The following is a 26,592-nucleotide window of genomic DNA, read 5'->3' as shown; positions in this document are numbered from 1 at the left end:
CTACCTTTTAATTGGAATTTTTAGACTATTTTTGTTTAATGTAATTATTACCCTTATTAAATTTTAGTTCATCATCTGCTCTGTTTTCTCTATATTCTGTATGCTGTTCCCTTTTTTCTGTTTTTTTTTTTTTCTGTCTTCTATTTGACTGACTATATTTTATCCTCCGTTTTTGTCCTTTTTTTAGGTTATTAGCTATGACCCTTTGCTTCATTATTTTAATAATTGCCTTATGATTTAGGTAATTGCCTTATGTCTTTAACTTTAAGAACCTTACCATAGTATACTTCTATTACTCTTCTCCTATACATAGTCTGTTGTTTTAAGTTTCATATGTGTATGTGTGTGTGTGTGTGTGTGTGTGTAATAAAGCCCACATTTTTAATTATTTTTGTTTGAAAATTACATTCTATTTTTATTTTTATTTTTATTTATTTAAGAGAGAGCACAAGAGCAAGAGAAAGAAAGAGAGAACACAAACATGGGAAGGGACAGAGGGAGAAACAGGCTCCCCGCTGAGCAGGGAGCCCAAAGTGGGTCTGGATCCCACATTCCTAGGATTATGACTTGAGCTAAAGGCAGACCCTTAACCAACTGATCCACCCAGGTATGCCAAAGTGTATTCTATTTTTTTTTTTTTAATTCAATTAGGTATAGTTTTCAACAAGTACATTCTCATTTAAAGGGAAATACTAATAAAAAATTCTATTTATCCATGTAGTTATCTTTCCCGGTATTTTTCATTTCTTTGTATAGATACAGGATTTCATCTATCATTATTAAACCTGAATGAATTATTTTTAACATTTCTTATAAGTCAGATATGTCAATAATGAATGCTAAATGAAATAAGTTAATCAGAGAAAGACAACTATTTTATGATCTCACTCATATGTGGAATTTAAGGAACAAAACAGAGGATCATAGGGCAAGGAAGGAAATAATAAAACAAAATGAAATCAGAGAGGAAGACAAACCATAAGAGACTCTTAATCATAGGAAACTGAGGGGTGTTGGAGGTAAGAGAGGTCTGGAGATGGGGTAACTGGGTGATGGACATTAAGGAGAGCATGTGATGTAATGAACACTGGGTATTAAATAAGACTGATGAATCACTGAACTCTGTCTGAAATTAATAATATACTATATGTTAATTGAATTTAACTAAAAAAATAAATAAAATAATGCAGTGCTTCAGCTTTTGTATACATGCAAAAATTTTTAGTTAAATTTTGTTTTTGAAAGATATTTTCATACTGAATATCCAGTAATTTAACAGATTTATTCATTTAGTACTTTATTTGATAGATTTATTCATTAGGTACTTTAAAGATTTCATCATGCTGTCTTCCTGGTATCACTGTTTTTTTGGTAAGAAATCTGCCACATCCTTATCTTGTTTCTCTGCATATAGCGCCTTTTTTTCTTTTTGGGTGATTTTAAGATTTTCTCTCTTTTTTTTTTAAAGATTTATTTATTTATTTATTTGACAGAGAGATCACAAGTAGGCAGAGAGGCAGGCAGAGAGAGAGAGGGGAAAGTAGGCTCCCTGCTGAGCAGAGAACCCGATGCGGGGCTCGATCCCAGGAGCCTGGGATCATGACCTGAGTTGAAGGCTGAGGCTTTAACCCACTGAGCCACCCAGGCGCCACAAGATTTTCTCTTTATCCCTGGTTTTGAACAATTTGGTTGTAATGTGACTTGGTATGTTTTTCTTTGTTTCTTATGCTTAGAGTTTGTTGAGCCTTTTGGATCTGTAGGTTAGAGTTCTCATCAATTTTGGAAATTTTTCAGCCACCATTTCTCCAAAGTATTTTTCTGTTCACCCTCTTTCTCAATAGCTTCATAGACTCCAATTATACACATATTGGGACATTTGAATTATCCCCCCAGCTAATTTTCTATTCACTTCTTAAATAATATTTTTCTCCATATATTTCATTTTGGATTTTTGTTATTTCTGTGTCTAGTACAAATTCACTAATTTTTTTTCTTCTGCTATGTCCTACCTACTGTTAATCCTATATAATGCAGTTTCATCTCTGATGTTACAGTTTTCATCTTTAGGAGTATGATTTTGTTTTTTATTTTTCATATATTTTTTCATCTCTTTTCCTATATAACAGTTTAAAAACTATCATCTTAATATCTAATTCTAACATCTGTGGAAGTTCTGGGTTGTTTTGTATGATTTTTCTCCTAATCCTAGGCCACATTTTTCTGCTTCTTTGCATGCCTAGACATAGCTGATTGGATGCCAGACATGATGAATTCTATTTGAGTGTCCAATATGTTTGTGTTCTATAAATATGCTAGAGCTTCATTCTGGAACACAGTTAAGTTATATGAAAATAGTTTGATTCTTTCAGATCTTTCTTTTAAAATTCATCAGTCGAGACTGGAACAGTACGTAATCTAGGACTAAGTATTCCCTACCACTCAGACAAGATGCTTCTGAGTATTCCATTCAAGGCTTTATTTATTATGAAGTTTTCCATGTTGGTTGGAAGGGATAGGCATTATTCCCAGCTCTGAGTGACTATCAGAAACTATTACCTCAAATGCCTTTAGGTCCTTCTCTCCCCAGCCATAGGTAGTGTCTTAAATGACCAATATGCAGCTGAATATTAGAGGATAATCCTTTATGGGTATCTGGAGTTCTCTTTCTGCACCTTGCTCCTCTTTGACTCTATTTTACAGATTTTAGCCACCTTCTTCTCTCCAGATGCTTACTCTCATCTCTCAATTCAAGGAGTTTGCTGGATTAGCCTGTCTTCCTCTTCCCTGGGACATGTCTTGGAAACACTTTCAAGCCAGTAAGCTAGGGCAACTCTAGGACTTACTTCATTCCCACCCCCCATCTTTCAGGGATCACTGTCCATTATTTGATGTTCAGTGTTTTGAAAATAATTTATTCTATATTCCTTTATTTTTCGTTTGTTTCAATTACAGTAAAGCTGGTCCCTGTTGCTTCTCCTCAACAAGAGGTAGAAGGCTTATGTTGACCCCTGAGTCATTATTTTTTGTTCCATGGCTTTCTCATTTGTATCTCAAACAGAGCATAGAAATGAACAGTTGATGGTTCATCTGGATTTTCACAACATGAAGACCTGGGAGAACTGAGAATTATTAAGTTGACTGGCTAACTGTAGATAAAATCTCTAATTTGTAATAAAAATTATTTAGGGTTCAGAATAATTCAGTTTGGCTAAAGTAATTCTGATTTGAATTCAGTGACAGTTTTTCAAGTGACTTTGCTCTTTTTGTTACTGGATAAGCTGGTGTGCTTCCAAACACTCCATAATGGCTTAGCAGAACCAAATCCAGTAATTATCTCAGTGATTTTAGCCTTATACTTAGGTATACTAAGGTGTACCATCTATAGAACAAATTAGTGGGTTAGAGGAGTATAAAGGCCACTGAAGATCTATACCAGTCAGTTCACCATTTGATTTTTCTTAAAAGCAACATAGCCACAGCTTTACTCTCCTTGTTCCAGAAACATCTACTTACTTTTCTCTATTATTTTATCTTTGAAGATACAGCTAAATAAGAAAATTGTCCTACTCATTTAAAATATTTTCTTCCTCTTCCCACATTCCAAAATTACATAATGTTTTCCATTATTCTTAATCCCATGACTTAAACAACTGTTGTGATTTCATAAGTGGAAGCATTTGACTACAGGTGGGGATTAATTTGCAAAGGCAGGAAAACTGTTGAAAACAAAGAGCTAGTGTCCAAGTAAATATCTCTTGAGAAATTAGGAAGTACAAGCTACATTGCATGAGAGGAATTGTTACTCAGTATTATGGTTTAAAGAATTCCAGGTGGTCTGTGTGGGTCATAATGCTAGGTTTTCATCTTGGAATAATTTTGTTCTTTCCAACACTGTTTTTTTCTTTTTTCTTTTTTTTAACCGTGTTTCTCCTGTAAGTGCTAGAGTTTGTTTATATAAGCTTATTAAGTATGTAGCTGTATAACACAAAATGAAAACTGAAAAGGATCTGTTGAAGAAGCATTATTTTCTATAATGTATAGACATAAATTAGGCAAGAGAATTTTGGGGGTAATGATGGGTAAAATGGGGGAGGTCACCTGGATCAGTGCCCAATTCTCCATTTTACTTTCTTCCTGTGTATATAACTCTCATCTCCACAGGTTGAAACTTTAGTGTATGTCATTTTTTCCCATTTTTGTGTTTGTGGGGGAAGGAAAAGGTATTAAAGTCCTTTCTCCTTTGGTGGAGAAGGCACACTCTGTTGGTAAATTGTACACAGGAGAGAGAGATACTGTTTACACATCAGGATGATACATATCACTATATAAGTGGCTGAGAATGATAAGCAGGATAAGATAGAGTAGCCTCTATGAACCACTGTCTTTTTGTCATGTGTCAAGATAGACTGTACAACTCACTTTATAACAGCATGTAACAAATCCTGCTAACAATTTAAATAGCCTATTCTCTTCAAGACTAATGAGCAAGTTTTACTTAGCTATTTTAGCCAATTATGTCATACTCTATATAAACCTTCCATTCCTTTATATTTCCCAAAGAATAAACTCCTTGGCATACCATGGCCCCTTTCATAATCTTATTCCAGTTTACCTCCCAGGGCCCATCCCTCCTTGCATCTTCTTCTTCAGTTACACCAAACAGTGACCCTTCCTGAAATATGCAGTTTAATGCTTCTTCCCTCTTACGATCTTTTTTCTACCCAGACATTTTTATCTCTTACTTGCCAACTGTACTCCTGTTCTTCCTTCATGATCCACACTGAATCAAATGTCTTATCTTTCTTTAAACCATTCTTTCCCCCGCCCCCAGTAGGCTCCCCACTTGGGTGCCCAACATGGGGCTTGAACTCATGAACCTTAGGTCAAGACCTGAACTGAGATCAAGACTCTGACACTTAACTGACTGAGCCACCCAGGCACACCTTCTTTGAAGCCATTCTTAGCTCTCTTAGGAGGAGCCAAATCTTCCCCTATTTGTACACTTTTTAATATAATTTAATGCATGTCATTGACTATCACCTCCAGGAAAAACATAATGTATCTCTGTCGTCATAGCTAACATAACTGCTGCAGGTAGGCCTTAAGTAAATGGGTAAATGAAATAATGAAGCTAATGAATAGTTCTTTCACACATCGAGATACCACTCAGAGCTGAGCATTCACCATTCTCTTTTCACAAAGAATGCACTGAGCTCATCAATAGGGAATGTTCTAATTCATTTCAGAAGGATTTTTGTTGCATTGGATAGTCAATACCCGCCTAGAAGTGTTGATGCACTGTGTCTTTACAGGTTGGCTAGAGGGAGTGAAGAAAAAAAAAAAAAAACCACAGAAGCCAAGATTGCTAATGTTCAGTTAACCGCTGACTCCATACTATAAACAGAAAAAAGGAAAAAAAAAAAAAGTGTCAAAGCAATGGAAACTTCATGTCAGGGAGCTGGGTAGTCATGGTCTTATTTATTGTCTTGACCCTTAATCAAAAACTTTGTATAATTGTTCTAGTAGTAATCTCCTAGTTATTAGTGCAATGATTACAAGTAAAAAAAGAAAGAAAAAAAAACGAAAAAACAACACTTAACAGCAGTTAGACATAACTACAACTACCTGGACTTGTAATCCCTTTACTACTTTCCTTCAGTATTTCCACTATCACTTACAGCTTCTCAAGAAAAAAAAAATACTCTTATAGTAGAATTACTGAAATTCATCCATCAGGTAATATCCATGAATAAACAACAAATGATTTTTTTAAGTCATTTCTATTCTCAATGCTTTATTTAAAAAAATGACAGCTACTTTCCTTGTCATGAGTATTAGTATATCAAAATTTTGTTTGTTCAGCCTAGTAAATAAATGATTTAATTAGGTTTTATATTTTGTTTGTTTCTAAGGCTAAAAGAACGAATAAATACAGTACATTTGAAGTGTACAAGATCTGTAGTGAAAGCTTACAAAGTATCTAAATGAATAAAGGCCTGCTTTCATTCTTTTTTTTCTTATCTCTGTTCTCTAACTTGAAGAAACAATGAAATTAAGCTAAATCGAATTTATTTAGTAAAGTTCACCTGATATGTTAAAGACAGATCTTCAAGTTTAATCTTTCTAACTCTGGGCCTGGCCCTTTGAGACTATTACCATCTCTCACATGCCCCCTTTATGTAGAGAAAAGAGAAAAAAAAATGCATGAGACAACTGTGAAATATTTTGCAAGATTTTAATATTACTAGAGTGAACTTTCATTCCCTTTGTTTAGCGGCCAGCTGTAGCTGACACAAATATATAGCTGCTAGCTGGTAGCCCGCCCTCAGAGTGAGATTTTATATAAGGGTTTATTTATGGCTAATTTCTTTATCTTTATATTGAATATCATACTTGGTAGTATCTTTCAGCTTGTAATTATTTTTGCTTCACATCAAAGAACAACGTTAGAAATTAAAGTCCATTCACTGTTGTGTATGAGTCATAGCCTATGGTGAGGATCTTATAAAAGATGCTCATTTTTCTTTCTTTATCCATAACCCCCTCCTCTTTCTCTGTTCCCTGAGACTGTCTACCCCTACCTCATTCAGAGGGCTCGGTACTTTTGGTATTAGTAAGTCATACTAATATATTAGCCATATAGACATGTCAGAGAAAGGAACTTTTTCGGGCTTGTCACCCTGATCTACAATCCAAGGAAACCTCAGTTTCTTTGCCTCTCGGGGTTGTCTTAACAGTTAAATTGTTTATGTCGACCTCCTAAAGCTCTTGCTGAATAAGAAAGACACACTTGGTACCAAGCTGCCTTTCCTTCCCTTGGTGTGGAATCCTATAGCACTGTGAAACTTATAAATAATTGAGTTATTTTTAAACCACTGGATGTTTTCCAGTCACTCTATTTCACACTGGATTAATTATGTAAGAAAACTGAATTGTTCCTCACCAGTGTTACAACTTTTAAAAACAACATGCTGTTTAAATTCAGGTTTGGCAACTCTGGCCCGAAACCCCTCAAATTTATGGTACCACACCCATAGCATAATAAAACCTTTAGTGGTCCTTTGTCTTTTAGTTTGCCTTCTATTTTTTCTCAAGGGTGTTTTATGCTGGAAGATGCAAACAAAAGTTGTCCAGATGTTATTTGTATCAGAGCAGGATTTCAGTCCAGCTATCTGTGCTTGCAAATGTTTATTTTAATGGGTTATTGTGCAATCTTGCTATGTAGACCTTCATGGCCTTTATATGCATGTTCTCAGCAATGCCAGCACATTGTTTTTTAAAATATATCATTTTAGTCCAATTGAATGATTACTAGTCACTAGGGGAGCAAAAAATGTAACACCTGTAGAAACACAGAGTATATTTTTACCAATGCCCCTATGTTTGACACTGTGCAAACTGCCTGCTTATGAAACCATGACCAATGGGCTTTAGGTAAGCAGGAGGAAGGTGTGGTCCAAGCCCTAGCAACAGTCCAGCCCTGAGACAAAGTTACACAGTTACACTGCTGCAGTAAACATACCAAGGGTGTCGAAAAAAACCCCAGCTGTTGCCCCATGCAGTCTGATGGAATGAAAGAGGAGCTTAGCTAAATCACCATAGTTTGAGCTGCAAGTTTATTTTAGCTATTATAACAAGCATGGGGCTGGGCTTATTATTCATTTTTAGAATTCTAATAAATAACTGATGTCTCCTTGATATTAAAGCAAATTATTTACCCTGTATCTAAAAACATACATTATGTTGGATACACCAATTAATGATGGAGAATTTCTAGTCCTTAAAATAAATTTTGAAACAAAATTACATCATACAAAAAAGATTTGGTTTTCCAGAAAGTGCTAAATTTTAGAGGTACTAGTTTTCTCTAATAAATTATTTAAAATCAAAGGATATTTCTAGTACACACGTGAAGGACACATTTCACATTCTCAGTTATTGAAAAAAAAAAACACTTTGAATTTAATCTCGGTTTTAGAAAGGACCCCGAAGAGGAAAATTATTTTAAGACCTGTAACATCAAAGACTTATCAGTCACACTAAAGTTTTCACTAGGCATTTCACTGACATTTTAAGTAAAATATAAATATTTAGTTGAAAATAAAGCAGAAGATAGTCTTTTTCAGTCAGCTTTGAGGTAAATTAAATGTTGGTGTAGTTTTGTAGATACAAGCAGCCAGGAAAACACTTGGTGATCCAGAAATTAGTGTATAATGAGGAAACAGTTTCTTAGAACTTTGGAAAGAATTAGATTTTCTTTATTTCATATGATGATATGTATATGTCAGTCAACATTGATTAATAACACTATCCCGTATTCGTCTAATAGTTTTGTTTAGACAGTGGACATTAACTCATGGCTTTACAGATTTGGATAGCTTATATAGTGTCATACTCTTATCACTCCCTGGAGTCTGAAATGTCCTCATTGCTGTCTTGTTCTTCACAGGTGTGGACGCAGTGCTTTTTCTGTGAAATTCAGCCCCATGTACTCAAATGGCTTATTGTCCAGATGGATCAATGGCTAGCATAGTCAACCCATTAAATAGTCACGTGTTACATCAGCATCCCAAAGTATAGAACTTGCCTGAAATATTGATCAACCCCCTCAATTTCTCTATGAAAATCATGTACGAGAGCAGTTAAATACGGCACATTTTTGGCAGAAAACAAGAACATCAAAATTGGGGGAGAAAAAAAAGTATGCTGTTGCTTTCCCTCTCTCGGTCTAGGAAGCTCTATTGCTGTAGTAAAAACTCAGATAATTAGATTTCTCATGTCTTATTTTGGGTTGCCTCAGTAGCCAACCCTGAGATAAGGATGTGAGGGCAAGCAGTTTACTTGGAAGGTGCAGGAAACACTAATTGAAGGTGGCAGGATCGAGACTGAGAGAAGTGAAGTCATGCACCAAGGAGGGCTTTATTAGCCAGCTATCCCGGGGTGTGGCTGGCACCGGACACTGCAGAGGATCCTAGAGTATAGTGGGAAACAGACCTCAGAATAATCCTATTTTAGAGGTGAGGGAACCGAGGTATTTATATACCATCTCCTTAGAGGCACTGAATGCAAGATTTATTGGGTAGAGGTGGGGCTGAAGGGGTGGAGTGGAGGCAGTGGTGGCAGTATGTTAACTCCTAGTATTTCTGGGTGGTTGCAAGTGCGTGGAATAAGCCCCTCAAACACACAGAGGCAAATGGGTGCAGGGGGAATTCAGCCAGATCATACCACAAAATCTGCAGGATGAAGATGGGATACTGTGAGCGTCTTGTTACATTTGGCGAAGAAGACATTCTATGATTGGGATTTCTAGTAAGCTAAAGATTTAATTAAAAATGTACACTTGAGGGTGCCTGGGTGGCTCAGTGGGTTAAACCGCTGCCTTCGGCTCAGGTCATGATCTCGGAGTCCTGGGATCGAGTCCCGCATCGGGCTCTCTGCTCAGCGGAGAGCCTGCTTCCCTCTCTCTCTCTCTCTGCCTGCCTCTCCATCTACTTGTGATTTCTCTCTGTCAAAAAAAAAAAAAAAAAAAAAAAAAAATCTTAAAAAAAAAAAAATGTACACTTGATTCATGTTGCCAAAAATGACTCTAAAATATTTTTAAAAGTGTTTCCAGGTGAATTGTATGGGGAATATGATATATATCTTTCCTTAAAAGTTTGAGATTACATGATCCTGTGGTCCTAATCATAATGTCTCAAGAAAGAATATTACCCAAGGCGAAGTCCAATGTATGGGGAACACAGATAATTTTGCCCTCACCTCAAAGGAATGTTTCAGGAATTTATTCTGATTGAAAAACTAAAGCGAAATGTTCTGTGATTGGCCATGTTTTATTAAAAATAGACTATAACAAGAAAATTAAAAATCCTAATTAATTGAAAGATGTGCAAAATTAATTTCTGTTAGTCGAGGTTTTATTACGGTTTCCAAAAGGAAAGCAGAGCTATTAATTCAAGAACTCATTCACTTATTTATTCAGCAACTTTTATAAAATATTTACCAAGTCCAGAAAATTATAAAATGAATAACATGAAGGTGCCAGGCAGTGGTCAAGGTCTTTGGAATAGTTGAGACTTGGTACTGAAATTTAGTTCTGCTGCTTTCTAGCTAGGAGTCTTCAAATAATTTGTCTTAGTTCTCGAGTCTCAATTTCTTCTTCTGTAAAATAAGAGTAGGTGAGTTAAGGAATTTAGGGAGATAATGTTTTCAATGAGCTTAAGAGCATGCCTGGCACATATTAAACACTCACTGATGTCATTTTCATAAGTGGTGGTAATGGGAATGCTAGGGTTGCTGCCATCTGAGCCCTCCCAATCGGCTAAAGGGGGCAGGTGTATACACATAGTGCAGGGCAAAATGCAAGTGTTCTGCAGTCACAGAGAATGAGCACAATTAGACAAATATCTTCTGAGATATGTAGGTGGTTCCGGGAGGACAGAAGGATTTCTGATAGATGATTATGCGTCAGATGGAAGGAGTGAGTATAAGTCAAAGCATAGTGTTTTAAGTGGACCTGGTGTGTCTGGAATGTTTGAGTACTAAGGGCCTGAGACACAGAGCTCAGGTAGTCATCTCTAAATGCTGGATGGTCCCATGCTTCAGTCCTTGGACTCCCCTTTCTATCTACCCTCATTCCTTTAGGTGATCTTATCTATTCTTCATGGCTTTGATACTATCAGTTCACTGGTAAACTCTAAGTTTAAGTTGAAGAATGCTAAATATAGGTTTTTCAGATAAGCCCTCTTCCCCAAACCTCCTTGTGCATTTCTACACAGACACTGGGATATCTAATGGGCTTCTCACAATTAATATGCACAAACCCAATTCTTTATGTTTCCTCCTAGAAGTTACTTATTTTCCCCATAAACTTCATAGTTCAGGTAATTTAAATTGCATCCCACTGTCATTCAGACCCAGCCATGGTATCCTCTTTCATTATTTTCTCTCTCAAAGCATGCACCTACTTCATTATCAAATCTGTTGTCTCAGATTTAAAATATATCCGGAACATGACTTCTTCTACCTTCTCTACTAATACCATGCTGGTGTTCCTCCTAGATTATTGAGATAGTTTCTCCAAACATGTTTCACTGCTTCCTGCTGAGAATAAATAACAGCAAGTTTAATCCTGTTTGACTGAAGTATAGCTTGTTCCTCCTCTTCAGGCCTCTGAAAGCCCCCTGGCCCTCATTTCATTCAGACTAACAGCCCAAGTCCCTACATGTTCCAGAAGCCCCCCAATGACCTTACATCTCTTCCTTTGCTTTCATTTCTTTATTTCCCTCTTGATATGCCATTCCAGTCATACTGGGTTTCTTGTTCAGCAGATAAGGCTTCACATTCTCATCTTGGGACTTTGGTTTGCCTATGTCCTCCATCAGCATCATACCCCCAGTCAATCTCCTGGACAGTGCCCTTACCTTCTTTAAGCTTTTGTGTAAAATTCACCTTTCACTCTGAGGTTCATACTGACCATCCTGTTTAATGCTGTAATCTGTGCCCCTTCACATATGCTCACATTTTTTTCAGAATGAGTTTGTTCTACTTATATTTCCATACCTGTTGTTGCCTTATAACTCAGTGTGTCATTTAGTACTTTCATTTAATATTTACCTCTTCCCTGCTAGTAAGATACAGCACCATGAGGGCTGCTGCCATTGTGCATTCTGTTCAGATGTTTGCTGAAAGAGTGCTCCACACAGGAATCTGTTTGAGAACAACAGAAGTGATGCTCTGTCTTCCTTCTCCTGAAGTGCGCTTTCCCTCCATTAACAGAAACAGTCCCTTTCATCCACAGTTCACAATATTCTTAATCATTTAAAAGGTCTTGAATATAATGTCTGTACTTTAAAGTTTCTCTCCATTGGAAACTAGAATATGATATGAAGTAAAGAGCTGTTATTTTATGATATACTGTGGGAGATTTCTTCTGCAAAAATTATTACTGCTAGATCCATCTTAGAAAAAACACTAATAACATATTGAGTAATTCCAATATGGTGAGCATTGTATGTATTAATTCATTTAAATTCACAATATGAATGACCATTTTCTTCAATGATTTGAAAACTAGAGATCAGGAACATTGTAGTTGTTTGCCAAGATTCACAACGTAATTGGGGTGGTAATCTGGAGTTGCAACGCCGGCGTTTTCCTACTCCTTAGCTCTTATTTTGGTTGGCCACCTTGATTTGATACATGAATCTCTATTGTGTAGATATGAGAAAAATTTAAACATGCACAAATGTCTCTGAATCCAATAAGTGAAGGATAAATGCTTTTTAATGAATGCATGTTTTTATCCAAGGAACTTTATCGTTTTTTTTTTTTTAAGATTTTTTTTATTCATTAGGGAGAGAGAGAGTATACACAAGCAGGGGGAGCAGCAGGCAGAAAGAGAGGCGGGATCCCCACGGAGCAAGGAGCCTGATGTGGGACTCAATACCAGGACCTTGGGATCACGACCCGAGCTGAAGGGAAATGCTTAAACGACTGAGCCACTCAGGCATCCCTATCATATTTTAGTATTTATCTTGCTTTCAGGCCACTGTGTATTGAGCAGCTCCATAGATACAGAGGAAACTTCATTCCATATAAAAAAGATGCTGAGATTAAGCATCCCTATAGAAAAAGCCAACTAGTGGGGGGCCTGGGTGGCTCAGTGGGTTAAGCTGCTGCCTTCGGCTCAGGTCATGATCTCAGGGTCCTGGGATCAAGTCCCGCATCGGGCTCTCTGCTTAGCAGGGAGCCTGCTTCCCTCTCTCTGCCTGCCTCTCCATCTACTTGTGATTTCTCTCTGTCAAATAAATACATAAAATCTTTAGAAAAAAAAAGCCAACTAGTAAGTTATACTTACTAATTATACTAAGGAGGTTTGAACTGTTATAACTGTAGTGTACAGCTATACCACTTTTTCAAAAACCTATTTAAAGTAGCATCTCATGATGTTTACTGACTAAAAGTGATCTTTCAAATATTTTAGTTTTTGATACTTTCTTGAATTTTTTTCAAAATTTTGGTCTGAGTTTTCACAAGGACTTTTTTTTTTTTTACATCTTGTATCCTGTTTTTAAGCAAAATATTGGGGTTTTTGTGGGATGTGTGTGATACCTTTCTCATTCTGTGAAGGTTAATGTTCATGATTTTAAAAGTTTCCTTCACTCTTTTCCCTAATTTATGTTTACTACATAGTGAGGCAGAAGCATCTGTTTAATTCCTCTCCACCGATTTTATTTTACATTTTCTAACCCAGATTACTAATTTGTGTCATTTTCTTCACTCTCATCTGGAGAACTCTTCTTTCCCTTTTCCAATGCAGTAAGTAACTCTTGAGGAGGGGGAAAAAAAAAAAAGAAAAAAAAAAAAGAAATTCAAGTTCATTAAGATCAAAGAGATTTGTGTTTCTTGTCTCTTTTGTTCCCCATCATTTATCAGCCAACAAGAGGAGATCTAGCCCACAATCACTTTAGGCATAAACTTAGAAGCAAGAAACTTACAAAAGAAAGGATCCTTTGTCCACAGAAGAAAGTCATATTGTCCATTTCTCTCATTTTAGAAGTGAGAAAAGTGAGGCCCAGAGAGTTTAAGTGGCTCCCTAAGGGCATGCTGCTAAAGAGTGCCCACGCCAGAACCAGCTTCGGGACTACGAATTTTGAATTCTCAAACATTCTATCTTCTGACGTAGCTTGCTTAGTTTCTGCAAGTAGGGGATTGATGCTATAAAGAAAACTTACTATTCTGTCACAGAAGCATAAGGGCATCAATATTCTAACTAAAGGCTCATTTTAATTTTTGGTGTTTCCCAAATTTTCATGTGAACACATTTCAGTTTGGGGCAGCAAAAAAAATTTTCTTCTGAAACTTCAGACTTACGTGAGAAAGTTAAAGTCTGAGAAGAGAAACTCATTTGGTCATTTTCAATAAGATTCCATGTAACAATGGATGTGGCTTTTCTTCTTTTTATCTGCATATGTAGTAAATAAACATGATGGTTAATTTCATTTGCTTCCCTTTTTAAGCCACACTGCAGAAAAGAGGCAGAAGAATTGGATGGCAAGATTTCCAACGAGGTAAGTTTGCTTATCCTTAGTTTATCTTCTGCAAATGAGCATGTATAAAACAGTCCACCTACTGTTCCAGTTGCTACAGTTTAATGCACTTCCACTGAATAATCCTGTTAACCTAACCTTCAATTTGCTGGGGCCTGAACTCTGAATTACAGCTTACGAACATAGTTTAACAGCTGGTACAAGGGCTTCTTTTGAATTTTTAATCATATGAATTAAAGATTGCTAGAGATGCTTTTTTAGACTTCTCTTAGGAATGATCTAATGTATAGAAAGTCAAGTATAGAGAAGCCCAAGGGAATGGAAGCACAAAGGTACTAGGCTTGGAGACAGTAGGCTGCACACACTGCTCTCCGGTTTGGTGAACTGCAAAGTGTTCATTAAAGATGGCAACTTAAGCAACCATAACATTATCAAATACTGTAGTGTCTTCATTTGTACAACATATATTTTGTAGTTAACTTCAGATACGCACTAGTCAGAGAGAAGTGAGCATATATTTTGAAGACCCATTATAGCAAAACCTTGAATTGGTCCAAGGACAAATCAGAAGATAATCCCTATACTAAAGGATTATTTGATCATCATTCTAGAATTTCCTAAAAACGGCAGTGTTTTGCAAGTGATGAGATTTTTGTGAAATTTAGTGTACACTGAAATTAATTTAGTAAGGCATGACCAATAATCTTTAATATTTAATTTAAATAATTTTAAATAGTATTAAATTATTTAATTTAAATAATTTAAAAAATAAAACAAGATAGAATAGAAAATGTCAGAATGCATCTCATTTAGCATAAACTGTCATGTGACATTTCGTGTTAGTTATGTGTGTTTGTGAGTGTGCGTGTGCTAATAAACTGGTTTGTTTTGTGTTTTTTTCCTGTTGAAGGACAGTTTGAAAAACACTGGTACAGGATAGATAGTCTAAATTAGATTTCTACTTCCAAAATTTTTATTATTCCAATGTACCTTCTTAAGATATACTAGTGAGCACATGCCACCCGAATGTTTAATAGCAAGCAATGTCCACAATAGCCAAACTATGGGAAAGAACCTAGATGTCCATCAACAGATGAATGGATCAAGACAGATGTGGTATATATACACAATGGAATACTATGCAGCCATCAAAGAAATGAAATCTTGCCATTTGCGACAACATGGATAGAACTAGAGCGGATCATGCTTAGTGGAATAAGTCAAGCAGAGAAAGACAACTATCATAATGATCTCCCTGATATGAGGGAAGTGGTGATGCAACATGGCGGCTTAAGGTGGTAGAAGAAGAATCAATGAAACAAGATGGGATTGGGAGGGAGACAAACCATAAGTGACTCTTTATCTCACAAAACAAACTGAGGGTTGCTGGGGGAGGGGGTTTGGGAGAAGGGGGGGTGGGATTATGGACATTGGGGAGAGTATGTGCTTTGGTGAGTGCTGGAAGTGTGTAACCTGGTGATTCACAGACCTGTACCCCTGGGGGATAAAATATATGTTTATAAAAAATAAAAAATTTAAAATTAAAAAAAAAAGAATATAGTGAGCACATATAATTAGGTATATATGGAGTAATAATATTAACACACAACAAAGTTCAATTCTCTGGTAACTTCAGAAAAATGCACCAAGAATGACAATTATCAATAATGTATAGTGATATGACAGGGGAAAAATACTTATTATTAGCATTTTTTTAAGATTTTATTTATTTATTTGAGAGAGAGAGAGAGAGAGCATAAGTAGACAGAGAGGCAGGCAGAGAGAGAGAGATAGAGAGAGAGAAGCAGACTCCGTGTTGAGCAGAGGGACCGATGCGGGGGCTTGATCCCAGGACTCTGAGATCATGACCTGAGCTGAAGGCAGAGGTATACGCCACTGAGCCACCCAGGTGTCCCAATTTTTTTTAGCTATAAACATGTGTGTGTGTGTACATTTTACTAAACCCCTTATTCTATTATATATCCCAGCCTGAGTTTTCCTTACATGCTGAAAGTTGCAGGAAATACTATTCTGTACAACTGGACATATTCCTTGCGTACTATGTAAGAAGATTAGTGTTTGGGAGTTAAGACATTGTTTTGTTATTTAGCATTTCAAGTTTGCATACTTCCATACTAGTCGGTAAGGACAACTATTCATCTATTAGAATCATCTACTCAAATATAGGTGAAAGGAAGATAAACTAAAAGCAAACCAACAAAATCAGGGCATTAACCAAAATAAATCATGAGTCTTCCTCATTCATAAATCTGTGCATCCCTCTCATAGACTTATTTCCTATTATAGCAACACAAGATTGTCCTGGTTGTTTGGATAAGTACAACCAAGCTTTCTTCTCATAACATAAATGGTTTTATTATATATTGATGTATATATGTGTTTATTGTAGACAATGTGTATATATGGGTTTATTTTATGCCAGTTCACCTCATCTTTCAAGAACAAATTAAGTGCATCTGTGAGAAGTTTGGGTCATATAAAATGATTTCAAAGGTTGAGGAAGATGATGTATTTAATTCTTTGGGATCAGTATAATTCTTCACATCCTAACTAAGAAACCTGTACATGACCCACTTAATTCCCTTTCCAATACTGTCTTCAATGAGACTAATGAGTAAAGAAATTTACCTTTTTGGTGACTAAGTATAGGCTTTGTTTGCTCTTTTTCGTTTGTAAATAAAGCAAAGTGAGATGAGAACAAAGGAATAAATGAAGATGGCTCAGTTCATTAAAAGGACACAGAACTGGCCATAGAATAAGAAATGCATGGAGACCCGTGGTTTCAGTAATTTATACGGCTCATTGTAGTGAAGCAGTAAGGCAAGAAGTAACGGAGGAGGAACGGATTTTGGATGGTTTTTTTAATACTTTTTTTACCATGTGATGAAATGGTTGCCTAAAGCTGCTGGCTGCATTTAATTATTTTTATTTCAATTTATTTTTTAAATGTAGTTACTTCATAGACACATATATTTTCCAACATCAACTCCTGAGTGGTATAATAATAGAATGCTTCATTAGCAATGGAAATGGGCTTAAGTTTGCAGCAGGAATATTCTGACTGTTTTTAGATGTGGAAGAAGCTAGCAGCAAGATCATAGAACCTCTCCCTCCCGCCAGAGAACGTCAGAACAAGTAAAAAATTTCTATTTAATCCACAAATTTCACATAAGAGCTATCCTCGTTTCCTGGTGCTGCTTTTACTTCACTAAGGTCTCCCCAACACTTGTTCTTCCTTCTGCTTTTCTTTACTTCATGCTGCCATGTAAGAAAACAAAAATGCCTCAGCTGGAAGGAGGTTGTGGGTGCTGCTTGAGTATGTGTACTGTGTGTTTCTTATCCACACTCTCCCCTGGGTTTCCTCATTGTCCTTTTGGGGTTGGATGAGTTCAGTGGTTTTCAACCAACAGCATTAACACAGCCTGGGAACTTAATAAAAACGCAAGCTTTTGGGTCCCTTATCAAGTCAAGGGAATGAGAAACTCTCAGGGCTCAAGGGAAGGTTGGATTTCTGTATACTCCAATATGAAATGTTCTGTTATATCATCTTGAAGAATTCAATTCAATGTCTGGAAAACATGGCGAGATCACCACCAGCAATGCAACTGCGAAACCTGACAGAATTCCTTTCCTGGCCACGCCCACTGCTCACTACCACACACGTGTTTGAGCATCAAGTATCTGCTCACTCTTACTTATGCCAAAAGTCGCAGCTCATCCCAGGTGGCTCAGCTAAAGTGCATGTGTTCAGTCAGCAAATATTGGTTGAATGCCTAGTGTGTGCCATTCACTGTGCCATGCACAGAGGATGTATTGTGAAGATGACTGTCATAGGTCCATGACATTGAATCCTCTGCAGAGGTGAGAAGAGTATTTGGAGAGCTGAATCAGGAACTTTTTTTTGGTTGCTGATGTTACAATTAAAAAAAAAAAAAAAGCTGTATATTTCCCATAGTTTACACCCTGCAGGTGTAAAAGCCTTTCCTATGAGAGAGGATGGTTGCATCCCCCTGATGCAATTCTCTCTGGCTGACAGTATGTTTACTAAGAATGCTATCTTTAGGGCATTCTAAAGAAAGGCAAACTACAGTACCAGAGAACACAGCAGCTGGGACGTGTGCATGAGCCTCCAACTCCAGTCTGAAGGGTGAAGCTGAAGCCTCGGCCACAGCTGGAAGAATGGGGAGCAGAACACTGGCAATGGGCAAAATGGTTATTCATTTCCTCTCTTGTGATCTTTCATATTTCATTTTTGTGAATCTCAATACATAGTTGAGACTTTTCCCAGATTCACAATCAACCCTGATTATCTTTCTCCTCTCTCCACTTTTCCCTTTTTAGTTTCTTGGAAACTGTTAGAGGAAGAAGATTAAAAAACTATCTGGCATGGAAACATTCTTGCCTTTTTATTTTTTTATTTTTTGCCTTTTTAGATCACTTAGTTTTTGTCTAAGAATTGAGAAAAGAGACAAAAGAGAATAAGACCAAGGGATAGGAAAGACAGAAAATTTTGTTTCTCTTCAAATATATTTTTCATCTCTGATCTCACATAAAAACTTTGCAGTGCATTCAGTCATAATATTTACATCGTTTTAAACAGGTAGTGATTCTTTTGGTGACAAAATTATTATACAGTGTTAATCCCCTCTTATGCTCCCAGGGTTTGGTAGCTTTTATTTTCCTCATAATTTAGTATGTCTGGACATTTTTTAAAAAATATTTTATTTATTTATTTGACAAAGAGAGGACACCGCGAGAGAGGGAACACAAGCAGGGGGAGTGGGAGAAGGAAAGCAGGCTTCTGGCTAAGCTGGCTCCCTGAGCAGGGAGCCCGATGTGGGGCTCAATCCAGAACCCCGGGATCATGACCTGAGCCAAAGGCAGACACTTAATGACCTGAGCCACCCAGGCACCCCTGTCTGGACAATTTAATTTGAGTGACTGACCTAGTAACAATTTGACTACTTCAAGCTGCTCCTCCTGACTTTTTGCTTACCTGAGCTTACCTGAGTTCCAGCTCTTAAATCTCTACAATTATTCACAACCCATACATGAAGCCAACAGGATCCGCATAGTAGTTGAGGGCATACCGGATACAGGACATTGAGAGGCACAGCTCACATTATAGCCAAAAAGCTCTATCTCCCTCAGGGGCATTGTCTTTATCCTGAACAGAAGTTTTTGGTGGTTAGCCCCAAGTCCTACTCAGTTAAGAAATGTATCAATAAATTAAACGTAAGTTAAAATTATGTGACTGTTTTGGAAAGACAAAGCTTTAAGTCATGAGGGAGAGTTGACTATAACAAATGTGGATTCAGAATCTCTCTGCACTATGCTCTGCAAAGCCCCCCCCACCCCCGCTCCCCCCCCCCCCCACATACAGAGGTTAAGAGATACTGAAAAATGACAGAAGTCTGGAACAATGGGTGACTCTAATATTATTACATTCATTACGGATAATTGTTAAGGCCTGAAACTTGAATTCAGAAACAAAATACACAAAGGTAGGACTGAGGGTGATAGAACTTAACGACAGCAGTTGGTGAAAGAGACTGAGGCATTTAGTTGACAATGAGCTCAGTAGGAGTCAACAGTAATGTGGCTGCCAAAAAGACTGATGGGCCCTCAGGCAGTATTATAGAAGCATTGCTCTAGAATAAGGCAGATAGGGTGCAACTCAACTTGAAGCTGCACACACAACACCCAGAGAGTTCAGTCAACCCTGCGGGACCCACACACATCTGTTTGCAAGGAACTGTAAACAAGGGCAAGCAAAGGCAGTTAAGAATTACCAACACCTGAGGAATAGTCACAGGAAATGAAGTTTACCTTTAGAAAGGTCTACAAAAAAGTACATGTGCCAGGAATAGTAGACTTGTGAAAAAGGCTTAAGTTATTCTTCATGATCAAGAAGAAGAGAACCCCTTGATAGAACTAGCCTTGGAGAGATGAGCTAGAACAATAATTTAGGCAATTTCAGTTCAGACAAACCTGGCATGGCTTCCTGGCTCATCAGGCTACTCATAAAGATGAACAAGTTTATTCTTCTCTTCTTCACTTCTATTTCCCATATCCATGGTTTGAGGAAAATAGCTCCTTATAAGATTGGATATTGAGGATTAGAAACAAGGCATTCAAAATAGCAACCACGGTGCCTGTTGCCACATATGCATAAAATCTGCTGCAACAAGAACAATCAGAGATACCTACAGGATAATGGACAAAATTGGGAAGAAGTAAATAAAATTATGCTTATTAGGGGAGGTGATAAGGAAGGAAAGATAGAGTTGAGAGTGGATGGGGGATTAATCAAAGAACCTGTAGGGTTTCTTAGGATCCTGGGAGTTGTTAAAAAGATCTTATAATATAGCTGTGTATATAGAAAAAATACATTAAAAATAAATCTAGAAGAACAGTCAATCTATGAAGAGATCTAGGCATTTTTTGGTCTCTGGTGTCTTATAAATATTTAGAAAGAACATCTTTCCCTTTAAATATCAGAAACTTCTTAAAAGGAATTCAGAAAATAGTAAAAGTATTTCCTAGGGAACAGTGCTGAGATGGGTTAAAATTATCAAGAGCATTATAGAACACCCTTTCTAAATTATTTGAATAGGTAATTTATTCCATAGTTCAAAATCAACCCTTCTCACCCAATTAAAATCTTGCCTCTTTTTAGTACTCTGAGGAGGGCTGCTTGGAAGTCCTGCTGAGAACATTGTATACATTGTTTTCTTTCATGTAGGCTTAAGTCAGTTGACTTGTAATAGCACTTGCACCTTCTGTATCTACTTCCTTTCTTTATAATTAAGAAGAATCTGAAATGTATCTGGGACAAAGTATGTTTCAAGTATATCCTTTTAAATTGCATTTCTAAAGCTATTTGTGATGTTAAAAAACTCTCAACTTGTTTCAATTTCAGTGTTACTTCAAGAAAATTGCCCACCAAAAGGTGTTACTCAAACATAACCCAGCGTCTGCCTGTGGAAGGCAAGGTCATTCAGCAGTCACTCAAATCCCTAATAAAAGCCTCTGGTTTTTTTGTTTGGTTGTTTGTTTGTTTGTTTTGTTTTAAATAGTTCCTTGAAATACTAAAGAACTATATAGTCATGGGGATATATGCCATATTTCGTTCATTCATGAATATAGCCTAACACGTGCTCATAGTAGTGTACACTAAATGTTTGCTAAGAAATGAACAAATAAATAACACTGTGCATATCAGTGGTTTTCAATCATAGTTGCACATTAGAATCATTCAGGAAGCCCTTTAAAAGGGCATGCCTGAGCTTACTGCAGAACAAGGAAAAACAGAAACTCTATAGGTAGGGCCAGGCATTGATATTTTTCAAAAGCTCCTTAGACAATTACGTGAAGGTAAGATTGAAAAAGTTTTAAATGATCGTGTTTGTATTCTTTTTTTTTTTTTTTAAGATTTTATTTATTTATTTGACAGAGAGAGACACAGCGAGAGAGGGAACACAGCACAGGGAGTGGGAGAGGGAGAAGCAGGTTCCCCGCAGAGCAGTGAGCCCAATGCGGGGCTCTATCCCGGGACCCTGGGATCATGACCTGAGCTGAAGGCAGATGCTTCAGATGCTTAACGACTGAGCTACCCAGGCACCCCTCGAGTTTGTATTCTTTAAATCTTTCATCTCTCTCAAAGTCTCATAGACCACCTCTTCTGCATATATTTGATAAGGGGTGCTAAGGTTTGGTATTCCCCCAAATCACAGTCTTTATATTTGCACCTTAGAATTTTCAGACAAGCTATTTCTTTTAGCAGTTAGATGAACTAAAAAATGTAAGTATTTAATTAAAAGTTTATGAAACTAGACGGCTTGATATGAAATGGTTGCATTCTTGGGAATTCTAACTAATAAGTAAGACAGGCCTTAGCATTATATATATTTTAATTTTAAATGAACAAAATATAAAAAAGTGGATAGGTGCCTTATAAATTTCTTTGTAAGGACACTTTTCTATTTTGTTTACTGATATATCCCATCCACCAAGAACAGTACCTAGCATATAAAAGTTACTCGATAAGTAATGAATGAATGAATGAAAGACATTTCCACCCTTCGTAGAAAGCCATGCTTAATTTAAGTTCATAGAGCTAGAAATCACATATGTAGGGGCATAGAGTGGAATTTTACCTCAGAGGATTTTCAGCTGGCCTGTAGAATATTTTAGAAGAAACTACATTATAAATACATTTAGACTGGGCATGCTCTCTTCTAACCCACACAGATCCCTCGTACTTTTTATTGATCCTCTGTCTGATTCAGGCAAATATATATCTATATCTATATCTATATCTATATCTATATCTATGTATTTAAAGATTTTATTTTTTTGACAGAGAGAGACACAGTGAGAGAGGGAACACTAGCATGGGGAGTGAAAGAGGGAGATGCAGGCTCCCCGCTGGGCAGAGAGCTCGAGGTGGGGCTCGATCCCAGGACCCTGGGACCATGACCTGAGCCAAAGGCAGATGCTTAACAACTGAGCCACCCAGGCGCCCCAGCAGGTTGTTGGACTCAATCCCAGGACCCTGAGATCATGCCTGAGCCAAAGGCAGACACTTGACCAACTGAGCCACCCAGGCACCCTTTTTTTTTTATTTAGGTTTTACAGGCATTTGTATATGTAACTTCTCTACACAAGTGTTTTTTGACATATGGTTCCTAGACTAGAAAACTCAGAATCAAGTGGGTACTCATTAAAAATGTAAATTCTCAGGTAATCTGGGAGTTAGTAAGTCTCTCCTGCTGATTCAAATACACTAAAGTTTAAGAAAACTACCAATCTTAGGAAGGCCTGGCCTGGTAACATCTTTTAATTCTGGCATACCTTGCAACACTGCCCCCAACAACAAAACAAACAAAACAAAAATGAAACATATTTTAATGTCCCATCCCAGATATACTGACAGAGACCAAAGCTGTGGGATCAAGTACCAGAAACCTAGGTTTTTAAATAGTCCTTCCCTCCCTGCCCCCTAGAATAGCTCTTTTGAAGTCAGGCTGAGAGAGTCCAAAGATTAGTGTTCAGGGACCACCTTGAATTTAGCTGTGCAAAACTGGCCAGTAAATTTTCATGCTTTGTCCCTGAAGGAAACCTTAAACATGGTGGGAGAGGGGTCACACTACAGCAATGGACACTTTCATAACCATGAGCACTGACTCCTATCTCTGTTTCTTGACTTTATCTAAACTTCAGGTGTTCTTCCTGCCTTTTGCTAACTTTCCATCTTGGTGACATGCTTTATGCTGGTGAGCTATTTTTCTGGGTCTATCCTAGTAGAAAGCAATTAAATGTCACTCACTTGGTATCCCTCAGGATATGGCACTGTAAAGACTCTACCATTCCCCCCCTCCATTTCCATTTCCACTTTATACTTATGTAATGAATCTGTTTAGCATTATAGTTACGACTTCTACTTTTCTACTAAAAAGTTGCTAATTCATTTAACTCATTAGTTTGGCAATGGATTTCTTCTATAATCTAATCCCTGGCAAACTTTCCACATGATCATGGTTCTAAACATTGCCCAAATACGTAAATCTTTGATGGCACATGGAATAACTAAAAGTAAGCTCTTTCATGTCCTTCTCATATGGCTACATGTTCCTCATTACTGAATGCTACTCATGAGGACCAAATTGAATCTATTGTGTGCAGTCTATACAATGTCCAGAGAAGGCTGTGAGTGTATTGCTAGTTCCAAATACTCATTCTGAAAGAACCCAAATGGTGCTCGGATTAGGAATAAAATGTAAAGAATGACTATACAAAAAAAAAACACTGCAAAGTTTATCATAGAGCCATTTGTGAAGATATCACTGGTGTGTTTTTTCTCAAGGAATAAATATTCAAAGAAAGCTGACTTCCCTTCATTATACCGCCTGATGCAAAGGAAGCAAACCTCCACACCATAGTATTTATATGCAAATAAAATTGGTCTTCCCAATAAAATAACACATTTGATTTAACATTGTCACAGAGGTAATAGCATCACTATCTAAACTTTGCAAGAAGGAGGTGCCTCCTTAGTGTAGTAGGCAGCGCATCAGTTTCATAAACTTTGCAAGAAGGAGCTTCTCTCCTCTTTGTCCATCTTTTATCTCTTAAAGAACAGACACTTCTCCAAAGAAGACATAGAAATGGCTAACAGACACAAGAAAAAATGTTCATCATCATTAGCCATCAGGGAGATTCAAATCAAAACCACATTGAGATAACAACTTAAACCAGTTAGAATGGCGAAAATCAACAAGACAATAAACAACAAGTATTGGAGAGGATGTGGAGAAAGGGGAGCTCTCTTACACTGTTGGTGGGAATGCAAATCTATGCAGCCACTTTGGAAAGTATGGAGGTTCCTTAAGAAATCAAAAATGGAGCTACCCTTTGATCCTGCAATTGCACTAGTGGGTATTTACCACAAAGATACTGATGTAGTGAAAAGAAGGGCCATCTGTACCCCGATGTTCATAGCAGCAATGACCACAGTCACCAAACTGTGGAAAGAACCAAGATGCCCTTCAACAGATGAATGAATAAAGAAGATATGGTCCATATATACAATGGACTATTATGCCTCCATCAGAAAGGATGAATACACAACTTTTCTGTTAACATGGACTGAACTGGAAGAGATTATGCGGAGTGAAATAAGTCAAGCAGAGAGAGTCAATATCATATGGTTTCACTTACTTGTGGAGCATAAGGAATAACATGGAGGACATTGGGAGTCGGAGAGAAGTGAGTTGGGGGAAATTGGAGGGGGAGACAAACCATGAGAGACTGTGGACTCTGAGAAACAAACTGAGGGTTTTGGAGGGGAGGGAGGTGGAGGTTTGGGCGAGACTGTTGGTGAGTATTATGGAGGGCATGTATTGCATGGAGCACTGGGTGTGGTGAATAAACAATGAATGTTGGAACATCGAAAAAAAAATAAAATGGAAAAAGTAAAAATAAAATAAAATATATATATATAAAAAAATTCCTGTGGGGCAATGAGTATAACATAAAACAAAACATTTACTGGTGAAAGCAGAAGAGCAGAGACCTAATTCAAACAAGATAATTCAAAGATTTGCACCACTTGAATAACAAAGTATCAGTTCACTGGGTCAAGGTTTCATTTATGTAAAATGATGAATATGGTAAGGATATACAGATACAATTATGCAGCATGATACATATGTATATGTACTTATACAATAAGCTATAGAAATTAGGGAAATCGGAGGGTGCCTGGGTAGCTCAGTCAATAAGTGACTTCCTTTGGCTCAGGTCATGATCCCAGGGTCCTGGCATCAAACTCCACGTTGGACTCCCTGCTCCACTGGGAAGCCTGCTTCTCCCTCTCCCACTTACTCTGTTTGTGTTCCCCCCAACTCTCTATCAAATAAATAAATAAAATCTGAAAAAAAAAATAAAAGAAATTAGGGAAATTGAAAAACTTGTAATAAAATAACCTGCAATATATTTTAATTCTGACTTTTGGCTTTTAATGAAATCATGGATCTTTAAACCTATATTCATGTTAAAAATGGTTAATAGATCTAAAAAAATAAATTCTTTACAAGGTATTAATGGAGACCTTCAAAAGGTCACATCTTCATGATATGCAAGTTTCAGTACGAGAAATTAGGTCCTGAGAAGAAAGGGGAATTTTATTTCCTTTCTTCTACATGTCTGATGCCGATATTTGATCATTATATGTCATTACTTTATAATAAAGTAAGACTGTGGTTATGATTCTAAGATATTTTAATCTGATATATCTTGACTTCATTCAAAGTAGTATATTGCTACTGTTTTTATTTACTCAGTCCCATGGTTAAAATAGAATTTATATATTCCTTTTTTGTTAATTAACATTTGTTAATAAACAGACAATAGAAAAATGATACATATTGATGAGAGCTTTTCCTAAACTTGATTCTGAAAAAGGAGAAAGAGAAGAGGAAAAAGAAAGATAGAAGAAAATGAAACCCACAGTTCTGTATCTTAGTACTCCTCATGCATTTGTCAATGTTCTGTTGCTGTTTTATATCCTTTTCTCTCTCCTGATTGGGCTATGTGTTCACTCAACCCTTCAAAGTGCAGCAAATATGATCTTGACTTAAAGGAAATTTAAGAAGTGCTGAATGGCTATTAAATCAGGTTAGATATGGAATAGATGTTACACTGTGTCTTGTATTTTGACACTTCATGCAGAAATCTAATCCAGGTTGTTGCCTTTCAAATCAACACATTAGACACTGATCACTACATCTTCAAGGACCAGGCATGTTAGCAGCTAATTTCCAATGTAACTAACTGCAGGAGATGTGGATAGACGTTAGGCCTGGTGGAAGGTAGGACTCATGCAATAGCTCTTTTACAGGACTTACAGAGCTACTTCAATATAAGAAGAACCTATTCTGTATTCTATATTGCAAATAGATAGGGGTAAAGGGTATAATGCTAAGACCCTTTGTTATAAATGAATGCCTTAAAACAAAAG

At 37.0% G+C, this 26,592-nt stretch overlaps 1 long non-coding RNA gene across 4 annotated transcripts in view; it reads left to right on the top strand.

Annotated features, from left to right (window-relative positions):
• The first annotated feature begins 461 nt into the window (after nt 1-461).
• Nucleotides 462-26,592, top strand: part of LOC116597891 — a 69,400-nt gene continuing 43,269 nt past the window's right edge. For all 4 annotated transcript variants that reach the window (XR_004288836.1, XR_004288835.1, XR_004288834.1 and 1 more), the window contains exons 1-2: nt 462-607; nt 14,019-14,069. This is a non-coding gene — a long non-coding RNA (uncharacterized LOC116597891). The remainder of the gene's footprint in view (nt 608-14,018; nt 14,070-26,592) is intronic.

Source organism: Mustela erminea, chromosome 8 (genome assembly GCF_009829155.1).
Source record: "Mustela erminea isolate mMusErm1 chromosome 8, mMusErm1.Pri, whole genome shotgun sequence".
NCBI lineage: Eukaryota > Metazoa > Chordata > Mammalia > Carnivora > Mustelidae > Mustela > Mustela erminea.
The sequence above is the reverse complement of the archived record's forward strand: the minus strand, read 5'-3'. Positions and strand labels throughout refer to the sequence as shown.